The sequence below is a fragment of the Ailuropoda melanoleuca genome, chromosome 9 (assembly GCF_002007445.2).
Source record: "Ailuropoda melanoleuca isolate Jingjing chromosome 9, ASM200744v2, whole genome shotgun sequence".
Lineage (NCBI taxonomy): Eukaryota > Metazoa > Chordata > Mammalia > Carnivora > Ursidae > Ailuropoda > Ailuropoda melanoleuca.
The window spans coordinates 81,246,229-81,264,455 of NC_048226.1; the positions used below are offsets into that span (position 1 = coordinate 81,246,229).

The 18,227-nt window shown below is 36.4% G+C and overlaps 2 pseudogenes; both read left to right on the forward strand.

The window, feature by feature from the left end:
• Positions 1-1,406: 1,406 nt before the first annotated feature.
• On the forward strand, positions 1,407-3,172 carry LOC117803798 (annotated as a pseudogene).
• A 10,038-nt stretch (positions 3,173-13,210) lies between these two features.
• Positions 13,211-14,994, forward strand: LOC100484908 (annotated as a pseudogene).
• The last annotated feature ends 3,233 nt before the right edge of the window (positions 14,995-18,227 follow it).

The following is an 18,227-nucleotide window of genomic DNA, read 5'->3' on the forward strand; positions in this document are numbered from 1 at the left end:
ACCTGGTCACCCAAAAGCTCTGATGGAGATGTACACAGCCCATAAATCAAGGAGTAATTCCAATTTTCAAGTGTTATTATTTAAACAATATATTTCACAAGGCTGTAGCTGCCATAGATAGTGTTTCCTTTGATGAATCTGGGCAAAATAAATTGAAAACCTTCTGGAAAAGATTCATCATGCTAGATGACATTAAAAACATTCATGATTCATAAGAAATCAAAATATCACCATTAACAGGAGTTTGGAAGAAGTTGATCTCAACCTTCATGGATGATTTTGACTTTGACCAGACTTCAGTAGAAGAAGTAACTGGGGATGTGTTAGAAATTGCAAGAGAACTAGAATTGAAAGAGGAGTCTGAAGATGGGATCAAATTGCCGCAATCTTGTTATAAAACCTCAATGGGTGAGGAGTTGCCTTTTATGCATGAGCAAAGAAAGTGGCTTCTTGAGGTGGAATCTACTCCTGGCGAAGATGCCATGAGGATTGTAGAAATGACAACAAGGGATTTAGAATATTACATAAACATAGTTGATAAAGCAGCAGAGTTTGAGAGGACTGAGTCCAATTTTGAAACAACGTCTACTGTGGGTATAATGCTTTTAAACAAAATCACATGCTGCAGAGAAATCATTCATGAAAGGAAGAGTCAATTGACATGGCAATCTTCATTATNATGAAGTAACGTGGTCATATAGAAATATACATTAGCACAAAAATATGAAATGCACATAACTAGGTTTAATATCTGAAGAATTACATTAAGAAAATTAATTTTTATTTAGGACTTGTTGTCCACTGTCATAGAGGTAGTTCACTGTCCACACAAATTTATGCTACATTGTCATGTTAATTTAGAGACAGCTGCCCAGATAGGGACCTTATTAGTAAGCTACCCCTCCCCTTGTGCCATATTCCCAAAGATATGGTGGTCATGTCACTATTTTCCAACAATGGAAGAAGAAATAATATAGATCTCTTCCAGGTCAGAGGTTTTAAGAAACAGGTGAATCTTCTGTTCCCTGGCTATATATAGACATACCTCATTTTATTGTGCTTTGCAGATGCTGGTTTTCGGTTTTAATAAATTGAAGGTTTGTGGCAACCCTGCCTTGAACAAGTCTGTTGGAACCATTTCTCTACAAGGATTTGTTCACTTCATGTCTCTATATCACATTTTGGTAATTCTTGCAATATTTCTAACTTTTTCATCATTATTATATTTGTTATATTGATCTGTGATCAGTGATCTTTGATGCTACCATTGTAATTGTTTTGAGGCACTATGACCTGCCTCCATTAAAAGATGGCAAACCTAATCATTAAATATTATACGTCTTCTGACTGCTCCACCCACTGACCATTGCCCTCTCTCTTTCCCTCTCCTTAGGCCTCCCTAGTCCATGAGACATAACAATATTGAAATTAGTCCAATTAATAACTCAATAACAGTCTCTAAGTGTTCAAGTGAAAGGAAGGGTCACATATCTCTCATTTTAATTCAAAAGCTAGAAATGACTAAACTTATTGAAGAAGACATATCAAAAGCCAAGACAGGCTGAAAGCTAGGCCTCTTGTACCAAACAGCCAAGTTGTGAATGCAAAAGAAAAGTTCTTGCAGGAAATTAAAAGTGCTAATCCAGTGAACACACAAATGATAAGAAAGTGAAACATCTTTATTGCTGATATGGAGAAAGTTTTAGTGGTCTGGATAGAAGATCAAACCAGCTACAATATTCCCTTAAGCCAAATCTCAATCTAGAACAAGTCCCTAACTCTCTTCAGTTCGATGAAGGCTGAGAGAGGTAAGGAAGCTGTAGAAGAAAAGCTGGAAGCTAGTAAAGGCTGGTTCATGAGACTTAAGGAAAGAAGTCATCTCCATAACATAGAAGTGCAAAGTGAAGCAGCAAGTGCTGATACAGAAGCTGCAGAAAGTTATTCAGAAGATCTAGCTAAGATCATTAATGAGGTGGCTACACTAAACAATAATTTTCAATGTAGACAAAACATTCTTATGTTAGAAGAAGGTGACACCTTGGCCTTTCATAAGTAGAGAGAAGTCGATGCCTGGATTCAAAGCCTCAAAGGACAGGATGACTCTCTTGTTAGGGACTAATGTTAGGGGCTAATGCAGCTGATGACTTTAACTTGAAGCCAATGCTCATTTACCTACCATTCCAAAAATCCTAGGGCTTTCAAGAATTATGCTAAATCTACTCTTCCTGTGCTCTATAAATGGGAAACAAAACCTGCGTGACAGTGTTTAGAGCATGGTTGACTGAATATTTTAAGCCCATTGTTGAGACCCACTGCTCAGGAAAAAAGATTCCTTCCAAAATATTACTACTCATTGACAACGCACCTGGTCACCCAAAAGCTCTGATGGAGATGTACACAGCCCATAAATCAAGGAGTAATTCCAATTTTCAAGTGTTATTATTTAAACAATATATTTCACAAGGCTGTAGCTGCCATAGATAGTGTTTCCTTTGATGAATCTGGGCAAAATAAATTGAAAACCTTCTGGAAAAGATTCATCATGCTAGATGACATTAAAAACATTCATGATTCATAAGAAATCAAAATATCACCATTAACAGGAGTTTGGAAGAAGTTGATCTCAACCTTCATGGATGATTTTGACTTTGACCAGACTTCAGTAGAAGAAGTAACTGGGGATGTGTTAGAAATTGCAAGAGAACTAGAATTGAAAGAGGAGTCTGAAGATGGGATCAAATTGCCGCAATCTTGTTATAAAACCTCAATGGGTGAGGAGTTGCCTTTTATGTATGAGCAAAGAAAGTGGCTTCTTGAGGTGGAATCTACTCCTGGCGAAGATGCCATGAGGATTGTAGAAATGACAACAAGGGATTTAGAATATTACATAAACATAGTTGATAAAGCAGCAGAGTTTGAGAGGACTGAGTCCAATTTTGAAACAACGTCTACTGTGGGTATAATGCTTTTAAACAAAATCACATGCTGCAGAGAAATCATTCATGAAAGGAAGAGTCAATTGACATGGCAATCTTCATTATTGTCTTATTGTAAGAAATTGCCACAGTCACCTCAACCTTCAGCCACTACCGCCCTGATCAGTCAGAAGCCATCCACATTAAGACAAGACCCTCTACCAGCAAAAAGATTTTGACTCACTGAAAGCTCAGAAGATGATTAGCATTTTTAGCAATATTTTTAATTAAGATTTTTAATTAAGATACAGTCTACAGTATAGCATGAACATAACTTTCATATACACTGGAAAACTGAAAAATTCATTTGACTTGCTTTATTGTGATATTTGCTTTAGTGTGGTGATCTAGAACTGAACCTACAATATCCCCAAGGTATGCCTGTATAAAACATGATAAAGTCCTCAGGGATGATGGGATTATAAAATGGATGGCCCTGCGACTCCCTGAACTACCATGTGATGAACTGCCAGTCAACTGGAAACACCTTCGGTAGATAATTACCTGAAGGAAAAACACACTTCTACTGCTTTAAGCCACTGCAATTTGGGGGTTGGCTTCTTAGAGCTGCCAGTACTAAAATGTACCCTTCTTTCTATATGGTTTAGGATTTCATCCCTGGCTCAGATCTCATCCTTTCTGTTCCTACTATATTCAGGTCTCTCAAAGGAGAATTATCTGACAAGTCCAACCTTTACAGATTTTTCCCTTCCCTGATTTCCCATGTCTTGTCTATGCCATATACTATTGGTTCCCAAACCTGGAAGGATAGTGAAATAACCTTGGGGAGTTATTACAAAAACAATTATGTCCCATTAGACCTCATGATTTAGATTTTCTGATGGTGCAACCTGGGAATATGCACTTTTAAAAGCTCTCTATATGATGCAGATATACACCCAGATTTGGGAACTACTGGCATATAAGTAATTTAAAGATTTTCATACCTCATTATTTCTGTTCTCAACTTTGTTCCGGAGAATCAAGGATTTTGAATGAATAAATCTCTACTCTTATTCACCCTTTTGCACAGGTACCAAGAGTTGCTTATATGTGAAGCAGCTTCACCTCAAATCAATAATTAGAAAAAAAAAATATTTTTTGAGAGAGAGCGTGAGTTTGCATGGGGGGCAGGGCCAGAGGAAAAGGGAAAGAAAGAATCTTAAGCAGTCTCTACATCCAGCACTGATCCTGATGTGGAGCTCTATCTCATGACCCTGAGATCATGACCTGAGCCAAAATTAAGAGTCGGATACTTAACCACCTGAGCCACCCAGGTGCCCCAATACTTGCAAAAACTACTGAGGGTGACCATCTGCCTCTGTAATGCACCCCTTATAAAGCTCCCAAAGGTGAATTTCACACATATTTCCATCTTAAGACAAATCATCTTATACATACCTTCAAATCTGGTGATAAATAGCAAATATCCAAAGCATAATTTTATTAATTAAAAGATGGATTGAACTTATTCTCATGTTTTCATGTTTTTCTTCTTCTGGTAAGTAATAATCTCCTTAAAGACAAGATTTTATCTTAAACTTTCTAATATAATTTGTGTCTCCCCAGATTTTCCAAGTTTATGGGACTAAAGGAGCAGTGTTACTCCACTCTTCTCCTGTCCTCACTTTCAATGCAAAGCTTTTAGCTTCACACAAAATCTCACCCATTAATTTCTGGGAGTCTGTCGTGTTGTCTTTTGTATTTCCTTGAGAACTCAAGCTACCAAGGTACTTAACAGTTGAAGGGACAATCTCCTCTTGGGCACCACAGTGGCATTATTTTTCACCGTAGTATATTATGGAGAACTTCATGGTAAGAGCTCTTTCTCTTTCCATAAGTTCAGGCCAGGGCTCTTTAAGGTTGGCCAGGAGATCAATATTTGAGAGATACCTTATAGTCCTCTCTACTTCCCTCCCTACAGGCAATGAACTCTCCTTCTAGATCCTTCTGCTTCTATTGTCAAAATCACATATGCAAATAAACTTCTGAGTACTTTACAGAAAGACATGTAAGAGACACTATTTCATGCTGCACACACAGAATGTTAATACATAAATTAAATTTATCTTGTTAATGCTAGTGATTTTAGTATTGTTATGTCTCCAAGTTATTTACCTCATAAACTATTTTTTAAAAATTGATAAGACATGTTTTATAGTAAGTGTATTGGTTTATTTAATATGTCTGCTATATAAGATATGGGTTCAATTTTATAAAATAATAGGTCTTCTATTAAATATGAATAGAATCCTGTTCACAAATCTAATCCTTGCATTTCTCTATTGGCCATAACCCATATATAACATATGTATACACTCTTAGGGACAGTCATAACAAGGTTACATTTACTTTTTATTACCTTCAAGTGGGTTATATGTTTAAAGTTATCTTTAAAATATTAATAATTTGATATTTTAATATCAGAGCTTCAATTTTTCTTTGCTCTATGTCCAAATAAATTTCATTCCATACTGAATTTCTTTGGAGTGTTTCCTATGTCCACTAGACTTATCCTCATTTTCATCAGCTTTATAAGGCTTGAGATAAATTCAAAGCTGCAATGACTGAAATGTAGTTTAAAATTAGGTTAGTTGGTTTCTCATTATAAGTTCCAGGGTCTTCCAAAGTCAAATAATAGTAAAGCTGGCTCCCTTTTCTAAGTTAACATGCCTGCCAGAGATTTAATATTTTTTCATAAATAACCCCTCTTTTAGGGAAAAGATTCCTGTTTCTCTAGGTTAAAAAAGATCAAAACAGAAACCATCATTTTTGCACAAGTTCATGAAATAAGAAGCTCATTTCTAGGCTTGTGGTTATTAGACATTTGTCCCACCATTTTAGTAGGCTATGTTACACAGGTGTTGTTATACATATCCAAATTATTTGCATTTATTCAATTAGGAAATAGACATTGGTTCAATGAAGGAGTCTCACCCAACTAGAAACAACATTTCACCAGGTATCATTTTAAATATTATCAGTTCTTTCTTATAATGTGGCCATTTACTGATACATGGCATTGTCATGTAGCTAAATATTTCTGTTTCCTCATCTCATATTTACTGTGATTCTTAGAGTCAGGATTAATTTTAATAAAATGTATAAAGCACCTGTTACACTGTCAGATTAAAAGATTCTCAATAGGTATTAGTTATTATCGCCTATCTACACATTCTAAGAAAGTAATTACACAATTTTATAAATAAAGTGTTTAGATTTTATAGCTAAAGTTCAGATCCATTAAAATAGACATTATTTATGCAACTGCACCTGTTGGATTTAAGGCTTTTTAGCACATTTTCCACCAGTTTATTTAACTATTGCTCAGCAATTCACTGCTTTCTCAGTCCCTCATCTGACAGTAGAATAGAAATCTTCCACTTTGTATTAAACATTTGGAGACCTTCCTTTGTGGTTTAAGAATAGCCTGACATACGGACTCTTTTTAAATGCTCATGTTAGTTACTATCTGCTCTGGGACATGTTAAAAACTTAGCTCTGAAGAGAAAACAACTTAGCAGCTATATCTCATGAGTAGTGAAGTTTAGTGGTAGCCATGCATTTTAGTGGAAGTGAAAATAATTCCAATCTTCCTCCAAAATGGAGGGACTTATCCTGAACGTGCTGGTACATATGCATAAAACCAAGGAATCAATTTCTTCTCAGAAACCTAGAGAATACTTCCAAATGGGAAAACATAAAGCTATGAATGCATGTTATAATGAGTCTCATGTCCACCACAGGGTCATCATGAGAATAACAGGGTAGGAGAAAAGTTATAAAATTTCAGTTCCTTGTATGGCCTGCCCCTGAACTTATCTCTTATACGGGGCTGTTGTATGGTGTTATTATACAAAACTCACATTCATCAATGCATGTGAAAGTTTTGCAAACTGTTTTCCATATGATTAATTGTTCACTGGACATGGGAAGTTGCAACATGGATAAAAAGACTTTGGTGGCCTTAAAAATCTATATAAATTTGAGTAAATACATAAAACTCTTTGACTAATGATTCTAAACAAAAGTCTCAAGTTTCATTCAGAATTGTAAAATCTGTTTCTGTCCCAAATAGTAATTTTCAATAATTTATTCTTTTCTCTGTGCTTAACAGACTCACATGCAGATATGCAAAGTCATTATTATTTTTTATGCTGTACTTTGGAGTGGAATCAATAACTGCCTTCCGATTCCTTGCCTGTCTTTAAAATTCTGTTGGCAGCCAACTGCTGCTATAGTCAAAGCAATGGGACAGTTCGAGTGTTTGCAACAGCGTGGTATTTTGTTATGCAATTGAAAGATAAGTATGTCTTTATCTTTCCAACTATCCAGTTTATTTCTGCCAAAGTGTGGTAAAAGTGAAAAGGAAAATATGGGTGAAAAATACTGGGAAATGTAGCAGATACAGAGGGTATTGCTTAAGTTAGAGATTTCCTAATCTGGAAATTTTATTAAGCTAGGTTGGCTGGCCATTTAAGTGATACCTTACAAAATGGTCATTCCATTTTTTTTTTAAGGTTTTAGTTTTTATTTGAGAGAGAGAGAGTGAGCGAGCACGAGCAAGGGGGAGGGGCAGAGGGAGAGGGAGAAGCTGATGCAGGGCTGATCCCAGGACCTGGGGATCACGACTTGAGCCTAAGGCAGATGCTTAACTGACTGAGCCATCCAGGCACCCCTGGTCATTCCATCTGGTTAAGAGGGACCTTAGTTTTGCAGCCCCAGAAATGTGATTTTGTCATTGCCAGTCTAATGAACAGACTTCAGGGAACTGATTCATCCTAAGCATAGCTATCAGATTCTGAATGATTCAGAATGTCACTGAATTCTTTACAAAGAGTAGTATGAGTATTCAGATCTGCTTAGCAGCTATTTTTTTCTCAATATATTGCTCCCTTCTGGAAGCAAATCTGTAAGAAAAGTTAAATTATACTAGAAAGCTAATTGGTGAGCATGGGAAAGAACAACTGAAGCTCAGTTCAGTCCAATTCTGGCTCCTACTATCTTCCAGATATTGCTAAGCACTAGGTATACAAAGATGAGTAAGACAAGAGTCTATCCTCAGAATTTTAATGAGGCAGGGATCCAAAACATAAACACATTCTATCAGCCAGTGTTCTTAGTGGGAAACCAACTATAACTTTTTCATGCAAATAGTTTATTAAAGCAATAATAAGCTGCTTGAAGGAATTGCTAGAAAGTGATGTTAGGGCCATATAAAAAGAATAATGCCCCAAATCACACAGGAAAACCAATATGGTAAGGACAACAGAGTCACTATCTCTAGCCAGAAAATACTACATCTTGCCCTCTTGAGACTCACTGGCACAGTACACTGCCACTGCCCCACTACTACCACTCCTCTGCCGTTGTGACCCCCAGGAATCTGAGACACTTCCTGATAGCAATGTGAGAGAGTTCCTCATGCTCCCTGAAACTATTGGATGATACAACTAACTGGTAGAACCTAGGTCACACGCTTGCACATTATCTCTAAGAGAGCCTGGGTAAACTAACACAACACTTTCAATTTCTACAAAACATTAGGCTCTGGTTCCCTATATATGTATGTATTTTCTAAGCAGGAGAAGAAAGTTGAATTCTGGGCAGCCATCAATATTGACAAATGTCTTCTAGAATTGACCAATGTCAATAGAGTAAGTAAAGTATGAAAGTAGAACTACACTTTGGTTTCTAGATGGAGACAGAGCATACTCATCAAGGAATTGGCGAGATTATTTTCATAGTCATGACTAAAAGCTATGATAATCTTATACATCCATCTCCATTAAATCAAGACAGGCCACAGCAAGAACTCACACCAATCTAGTGCACATGCAGTTCAAGATGTTCTTGCAAGGAATAAATTCTTCTTTTTATTTTGCAGAGGTAATGCCAAAATTTGGTCAGATGAAGCAATTGTGCCCAGATTCCCAACTGACAAGTAAAAGAAAATGGTACCAAGCCAGGTATGTCTGATTGTAACAAATCTACTTTTTATGGTGTATCAAATGCATCTTAGGATATATTTGGTCTTGGTTATTCCATCCAAAATTGACCAGAGTCAGGGGAACTGTCTCATGATACAACATATATAAAACAAATTGACAATTTTGAATGCCAAATATTGCAGATCAAATACTTAGTCACCATGCCCTCTTCTCTAGCCAGTGTTGAAAGTCCAGTGACAAAATCTTATAACAATTCTTTTCTGGACATCATGTAGATAACCTTTTCTTACTAGCACAATCTTTATTTATACACATAAATACTAACTAGATGGAATTTTTTTCAAAGACCATCACATTTCAGTCCCAAGATATAACCCAGGCACCTTAATTAAGCTTGGGTGTTTCCCAATTCTCCTCTGACCCACATTTACAAAACTTATCATAGGGCAGATAACTCTTACATGTGGTTAATCTTTTCCATTACATATTGATTCAAGTGCTTTTTGTTCCAAAAAATAAATGTACTTTTATTCAAGTACATACAATTGCACTTCACTGCATATAAACTTGAGACATGCATATTCGCATAAATGTCAACAAAACTATACACCAGAACAAAAGCACATCACCTCTGCCAACAACCAGCATGATCATCTGCCTATGGAATCTCAGGTCCCTCCCTGTTCCTTCCTCCACTGTTCTTCTGTACCAGAGGTGGCTGACCCCTTATGAATTATATTTCTCAGCTTCCCCTTCCCAGTGGCTTCTTGTATGTCCTGATGATGGTACACACCAACAAGAATTCAGAAGGCAGGGGGGCGCCTGGGTGGCACAGCAGTTAAGCGCCTGCCTTCGGCTCAGGGCGTGATCCTGGCGTTATGGGATCGAGCCCCACATCAGGCTCCTCTGCTATGAGCCTGCTTCCTCCTCTCCCACTCCCCCTGCTTGTGTTCCCTCTCTCACTGACTGTCTCTATCTCTGTCGAATAAATAAATAAATAAAATCTTTAAAAAAAAAAAAAGAATTCAGAAGGCAGGGAAAGGGAAGAAGGAAGGATATTTCTTTTCTGACTCTCTTGGATTTGCATCTGGTGATCCCAGACTCTTCTAAGACTCTGATAACACCTCTCTTCCCTTTGTTGCCCCAGCTCATGGAATTTTAATGGCTTTCAGATGTTGTTGATCTCTGGACTGCTTCATTATCCCCTAGTTGCCCTTTTGACTCTCCTTCATCTTTGTAATTAATCTCCACATTATATACTCTCAATTCAGCCACTGGTATGGATCCTCTTTTCCTGAGTGGTCTTTGGCTGATACTTTTCTCAACAATATTTAAATATTATTGCAAGTGAAAAGAAATATATGAATGTTGAAATAGAAATAAACAGAAAAAATTAAACAATGATGGAATAACAAGTGTTGAAAGTTCATGTCAGAAAAAAGGACAATTATAAATGACAGAGTATGTATGAATCATTTAAGCCTTGAAACTCCTGTTCCTGTGTAACTGACAATAATAATCTCGACAAACAGTAACAGGAAAAAACTGAGAAAAAATTTGTTTGATTGGCTCAAGATCATTATCAATTAATTCAGGAAGCATATAGAAATTTGAGAATCTAAAGCCTGAAAGAGGAAGTCGTCCTTCTGGTCAACCTACCATCAGGAATCTTACGCTATTCCTCAGGCTGAAGACCCACACAAGTCTGCAATCATCAAAATAAGAGGCAAAGCAGCAAGAGAGGATGCTGCAGTTGCTGAAGCCCTCCCTAAACACTTCCAGAGACCACCAAAGAGAGAAGTCACCTGCCTCAATAGATGTGCAATGTAGAATAATCTGTGTTGAGAATGATGCCCAATAATACGCAAGTAAGCACGGTGGGGAGAGAGTTTTAAAAACTTGATGGAACACTCATCTTCAAGTTTTATGAAAATGGCTCAGGAATTGACTGTCAGGTCGAACTCTTGATGACTTTGGTCTTACAAAGAGAAGCGTCCATCGATAAGCACCCTTAAGGTACCTCACCCTTCTTTTAGAGGAAAGTCACAATGATAAAATAGGCAGCAGGAAAAACTATAATGAAAATTCACCTTAAATATTTTTAGCCTTTTTTTAAAAAAAGTAAATAGTTGGGGATCTGTGAACTTAACTTCCATGTATATTATTGTTTAAGAGCAATTTGAAAGCTCTACAACATGTAAGAATTTAAGAAATGTGAATGGCATTAATCAGCTACTTAGCACCTATCCTTAAATGCAACTTGGTCAGTTCCCTCCTCCTATCTGTGAATAGAATAACACCCTTGAAGTAATAGTTTAAAAAATAAGCATACAAAACCCAGCCACACAAAAAGTAAAATTATAGTTAGATTTTTTTTTTAATTACAAGCACTATGAGGATATACATAGGAAACATGTGACCTCTCCAGATGTGATTCAGGAGAAAGCCAAGAACCTCTTCAAATAGTTCTAGAATATGAAGATTCAAGAATGTATCGGGGAAAAACACTCAAAAGCTGGATTAGGATGTTTCCTTCACTAACACCAGTGGCTTAAAGAAATTTCTTTTGATGCGATTAAGAATAGTAATGGAATTGAATATTAGATACAAACAAATCTACATATTGATACTGGACAGAGATGGCTTCTTAATCCCAAGATACTTACTTAGTTCATCTGATTCATGTAACTTGTTGTTTCCCTTTAGCCAGACAAGGGCATTTTCTTAATAACTGTATGAAAAAACTGGATTGTTCAGCTTCAGTTGGCTCTAACATAAAAACCTATGAAGTTAATGTAAAAGAAATTTGCCATAAGCCAGTAGACAAACTAAAGGTTTTCAAAACAAAAGAGTTATTTCTCATTTCTTTACTAAAAACCCGTTGCCCATCCAACATTGTATAGTTTTAAAACATACTTCCAGTTTAAATAGCACAATGTATGAAATGCAGTGTATCTGGACTCAGAGTACATCAGAACATTATACACAGTAAATGCGATGGAAGAGGATAATTACCTTTGGGATTGCAACTATTTTGACGCTACCTAAGTCAGGCAAGAACNAAATTACTTTTAGCTTCTTCACACACCTACTTATCTTACAAAATTTAAATTTTCAGGGGGCTTGAACTCCCAGTTTTATCCTCTACTCCTTTCCTGTCTAGGTTTGAAGACAGTTTTTCTCACATCTTTCCTTTTGGAAGGGCTCTCATTTGGCCATGCTTATGAATGTTACTCCATTCTCATGACAGTGGGTTACATAAACAGTGACTATTTCCTTAGTTGAATGCCTGCTGGTTGTATTGTCTCTTTCTATTTATAATGGAAAAATGGCAATAAAAAAACAAATGTATCCAGGCAGTATCTTCTTTAACTTCAGCTGCTCAGTCTCTCCTATGGGGATGAAGTGACCCAGGATGGCAGTGTGTCTATTGATTAGTTACTTACAGCAGTCATCTTTACATAGTCAGATTCAGAATGGGGGTCTCATGAAGTCAAAGAATGTTATAAGCACATTAACAGTATAAATTTCAGCTCATGCATTAAGGAAAGTAGAAAATGAAGTAACGTGGTCATATAGAAATATACATTAGCACAAAAATATGAAATGCACATAACTAGGTTTAATATCTGAAGAATTACATTAAGAAAATTAATTTTTATTTAGGACTTGTTGTCCACTGTCATAGAGGTAGTTCACTGTCCACACAAATTTATGCTACATTGTCATGTTAATTTAGAGACAGCTGCCCAGATAGGGACCTTATTAGTAAGCTACCCCTCCCCTTGTGCCATATTCCCAAAGATATGGTGGTCATGTCACTATTTTCCAACAATGGAAGAAGAAATAATATAGATCTCTTCCAGGTCAGAGGTTTTAAGAAACAGGTGAATCTTCTGTTCCCTGGCTATATATAGACATACCTCATTTTATTGTGCTTTGCAGATGCTGGTTTTCGGTTTTAATAAATTGAAGGTTTGTGGCAACCCTGCCTTGAACAAGTCTGTTGGAACCATTTCTCTACAAGGATTTGTTCACTTCATGTCTCTATATCACATTTTGGTAATTCTTGCAATATTTCTAACTTTTTCATCATTATTATATTTGTTATATTGATCTGTGATCAGTGATCTTTGATGCTACCATTGTAATTGTTTTGAGGCACTATGACCTGCCTCCATTAAAAGATGGCAAACCTAATCATTAAATATTATACGTCTTCTGACTGCTCCACCCACTGACCATTGCCCTCTCTCTTTCCCTCTCCTTAGGCCTCCCTAGTCCATGAGACATAACAATATTGAAATTAGTCCAATTAATAACTCAATAACAGTCTCTAAGTGTTCAAGTGAAAGGAAGGGTCACATATCTCTCATTTTAATTCAAAAGCTAGAAATGACTAAACTTATTGAAGAAGACATATCAAAAGCCAAGACAGGCTGAAAGCTAGGCCTCTTGTACCAAACAGCCAAGTTGTGAATGCAAAAGAAAAGTTCTTGCAGGAAATTAAAAGTGCTAATCCAGTGAACACACAAATGATAAGAAAGTGAAACATCTTTATTGCTGATATGGAGAAAGTTTTAGTGGTCTGGATAGAAGATCAAACCAGCTACAATATTCCCTTAAGCCAAATCTCAATCTAGAACAAGTCCCTAACTCTCTTCAGTTCGATGAAGGCTGAGAGAGGTAAGGAAGCTGTAGAAGAAAAGCTGGAAGCTAGTAAAGGCTGGTTCATGAGACTTAAGGAAAGAAGTCATCTCCATAACATAGAAGTGCAAAGTGAAGCAGCAAGTGCTGATACAGAAGCTGCAGAAAGTTATTCAGAAGATCTAGCTAAGATCATTAATGAGGTGGCTACACTAAACAATAATTTTCAATGTAGACAAAACATTCTTATGTTAGAAGAAGGTGACACCTTGGCCTTTCATAAGTAGAGAGAAGTCGATGCCTGGATTCAAAGCCTCAAAGGACAGGATGACTCTCTTGTTAGGGACTAATGTTAGGGGCTAATGCAGCTGATGACTTTAACTTGAAGCCAATGCTCATTTACCTACCATTCCAAAAATCCTAGGGCTTTCAAGAATTATGCTAAATCTACTCTTCCTGTGCTCTATAAATGGGAAACAAAACCTGCGTGACAGTGTTTAGAGCATGGTTGACTGAATATTTTAAGCCCATTGTTGAGACCCACTGCTCAGGAAAAAAGATTCCTTCCAAAATATTACTACTCATTGACAACGCACCTGGTCACCCAAAAGCTCTGATGGAGATGTACACAGCCCATAAATCAAGGAGTAATTCCAATTTTCAAGTGTTATTATTTAAACAATATATTTCACAAGGCTGTAGCTGCCATAGATAGTGTTTCCTTTGATGAATCTGGGCAAAATAAATTGAAAACCTTCTGGAAAAGATTCATCATGCTAGATGACATTAAAAACATTCATGATTCATAAGAAATCAAAATATCACCATTAACAGGAGTTTGGAAGAAGTTGATCTCAACCTTCATGGATGATTTTGACTTTGACCAGACTTCAGTAGAAGAAGTAACTGGGGATGTGTTAGAAATTGCAAGAGAACTAGAATTGAAAGAGGAGTCTGAAGATGGGATCAAATTGCCGCAATCTTGTTATAAAACCTCAATGGGTGAGGAGTTGCCTTTTATGTATGAGCAAAGAAAGTGGCTTCTTGAGGTGGAATCTACTCCTGGCGAAGATGCCATGAGGATTGTAGAAATGACAACAAGGGATTTAGAATATTACATAAACATAGTTGATAAAGCAGCAGAGTTTGAGAGGACTGAGTCCAATTTTGAAACAACGTCTACTGTGGGTATAATGCTTTTAAACAAAATCACATGCTGCAGAGAAATCATTCATGAAAGGAAGAGTCAATTGACATGGCAATCTTCATTATTGTCTTATTGTAAGAAATTGCCACAGTCACCTCAACCTTCAGCCACTACCGCCCTGATCAGTCAGAAGCCATCCACATTAAGACAAGACCCTCTACCAGCAAAAAGATTTTGACTCACTGAAAGCTCAGAAGATGATTGGCATTTTTAGCAATATTTTTAATTAAGATTTTTAATTAAGATACAGTCTACAGTATAGCATGAACATAACTTTCATATACACTGGAAAACTGAAAAATTCATTTGACTTGCTTTATTGTGATATTTGCTTTAGTGTGGTGATCTAGAACTGAACCTACAATATCCCCAAGGTATGCCTGTATAAAACATGATAAAGTCCTCAGGGATGATGGGATTATAAAATGGATGGCCCTGCGACTCCCTGAACTACCATGTGATGAACTGCCAGTCAACTGGAAACACCTTCGGTAGATAATTACCTGAAGGAAAAACACACTTCTACTGCTTTAAGCCACTGCAATTTGGGGGTTGGCTTCTTAGAGCTGCCAGTACTAAAATGTACCCTTCTTTCTATATGGTTTAGGATTTCATCCCTGGCTCAGATCTCATCCTTTCTGTTCCTACTATATTCAGGTCTCTCAAAGGAGAATTATCTGACAAGTCCAACCTTTACAGATTTTTCCCTTCCCTGATTTCCCATGTCTTGTCTATGCCATATACTATTGGTTCCCAAACCTGGAAGGATAGTGAAATAACCTTGGGGAGTTATTACAAAAACAATTATGTCCCATTAGACCTCATGATTTAGATTTTCTGATGGTGCAACCTGGGAATATGCACTTTTAAAAGCTCTCTATATGATGCAGATATACACCCAGATTTGGGAACTACTGGCATATAAGTAATTTAAAGATTTTCATACCTCATTATTTCTGTTCTCAACTTTGTTCCGGAGAATCAAGGATTTTGAATGAATAAATCTCTACTCTTATTCACCCTTTTGCACAGGTACCAAGAGTTGCTTATATGTGAAGCAGCTTCACCTCAAATCAATAATTAGAAAAAAAAAATATTTTTTGAGAGAGAGCGTGAGTTTGCATGGGGGGCAGGGCCAGAGGAAAAGGGAAAGAAAGAATCTTAAGCAGTCTCTACATCCAGCACTGATCCTGATGTGGAGCTCTATCTCATGACCCTGAGATCATGACCTGAGCCAAAATTAAGAGTCGGATACTTAACCACCTGAGCCACCCAGGTGCCCCAATACTTGCAAAAACTACTGAGGGTGACCATCTGCCTCTGTAATGCACCCCTTATAAAGCTCCCAAAGGTGAATTTCACACATATTTCCATCTTAAGACAAATCATCTTATACATACCTTCAAATCTGGTGATAAATAGCAAATATCCAAAGCATAATTTTATTAATTAAAAGATGGATTGAACTTATTCTCATGTTTTCATGTTTTTCTTCTTCTGGTAAGTAATAATCTCCTTAAAGACAAGATTTTATCTTAAACTTTCTAATATAATTTGTGTCTCCCCAGATTTTCCAAGTTTATGGGACTAAAGGAGCAGTGTTACTCCACTCTTCTCCTGTCCTCACTTTCAATGCAAAGCTTTTAGCTTCACACAAAATCTCACCCATTAATTTCTGGGAGTCTGTCGTGTTGTCTTTTGTATTTCCTTGAGAACTCAAGCTACCAAGGTACTTAACAGTTGAAGGGACAATCTCCTCTTGGGCACCACAGTGGCATTATTTTTCACCGTAGTATATTATGGAGAACTTCATGGTAAGAGCTCTTTCTCTTTCCATAAGTTCAGGCCAGGGCTCTTTAAGGTTGGCCAGGAGATCAATATTTGAGAGATACCTTATAGTCCTCTCTACTTCCCTCCCTACAGGCAATGAACTCTCCTTCTAGATCCTTCTGCTTCTATTGTCAAAATCACATATGCAAATAAACTTCTGAGTACTTTACAGAAAGACATGTAAGAGACACTATTTCATGCTGCACACACAGAATGTTAATACATAAATTAAATTTATCTTGTTAATGCTAGTGATTTTAGTATTGTTATGTCTCCAAGTTATTTACCTCATAAACTATTTTTTAAAAATTGATAAGACATGTTTTAGTGTAAGTGTATTGGTTTATTTAATATGTCTGCTATATAAGATATGGGTTCAATTTTATAAAATAATAGGTCTTCTATTAAATATGAATAGAATCCTGTTCACAAATCTAATCCTTGCATTTCTCTATTGGCCATAACCCATATATAACATATGTATACACTCTTAGGGACAGTCATAACAAGGTTACATTTACTTTTTATTACCTTCAAGTGGGTTATATGTTTAAAGTTATCTTTAAAATATTAATAATTTGATATTTTAATATCAGAGCTTCAATTTTTCTTTGCTCTATGTCCAAATAAATTTCATTCCATACTGAATTTCTTTGGAGTGTTTCCTATGTCCACTAGACTTATCCTCATTTTCATCAGCTTTATAAGGCTTGAGATAAATTCAAAGCTGCAATGACTGAAATGTAGTTTAAAATTAGGTTAGTTGGTTTCTCATTATAAGTTCCAGGGTCTTCCAAAGTCAAATAATAGTAAAGCTGGCTCCCTTTTCTAAGTTAACATGCCTGCCAGAGATTTAATATTTTTTCATAAATAACCCCTCTTTTAGGGAAAAGATTCCTGTTTCTCTAGGTTAAAAAAGATCAAAACAGAAACCATCATTTTTGCACAAGTTCATGAAATAAGAAGCTCATTTCTAGGCTTGTGGTTATTAGACATTTGTCCCACCATTTTAGTAGGCTATGTTACACAGGTGTTGTTATACATATCCAAATTATTTGCATTTATTCAATTAGGAAATAGACATTGGTTCAATGAAGGAGTCTCACCCAACTAGAAACAACATTTCACCAGGTATCATTTTAAATATTATCAGTTCTTTCTTATAATGTGGCCATTTACTGATACATGGCATTGTCATGTAGCTAAATATTTCTGTTTCCTCATCTCATATTTACTGTGATTCTTAGAGTCAGGATTAATTTTAATAAAATGTATAAAGCACCTGTTACACTGTCAGATTAAAAGATTCTCAATAGGTATTAGTTATTATCGCCTATCTACACATTCTAAGAAAGTAATTACACAATTTTATAAATAAAGTGTTTAGATTTTATAGCTAAAGTTCAGATCCATTAAAATAGACATTATTTATGCAACTGCACCTGTTGGATTTAAGGCTTTTTAGCACATTTTCCACCAGTTTATTTAACTATTGCTCAGCAATTCACTGCTTTCTCAGTCCCTCATCTGACAGTAGAATAGAAATCTTCCACTTTGTATTAAACCTTTGGAGACCTTCCTTTGTGATTTAAGAATAGCCTGACATACGGACTCTTT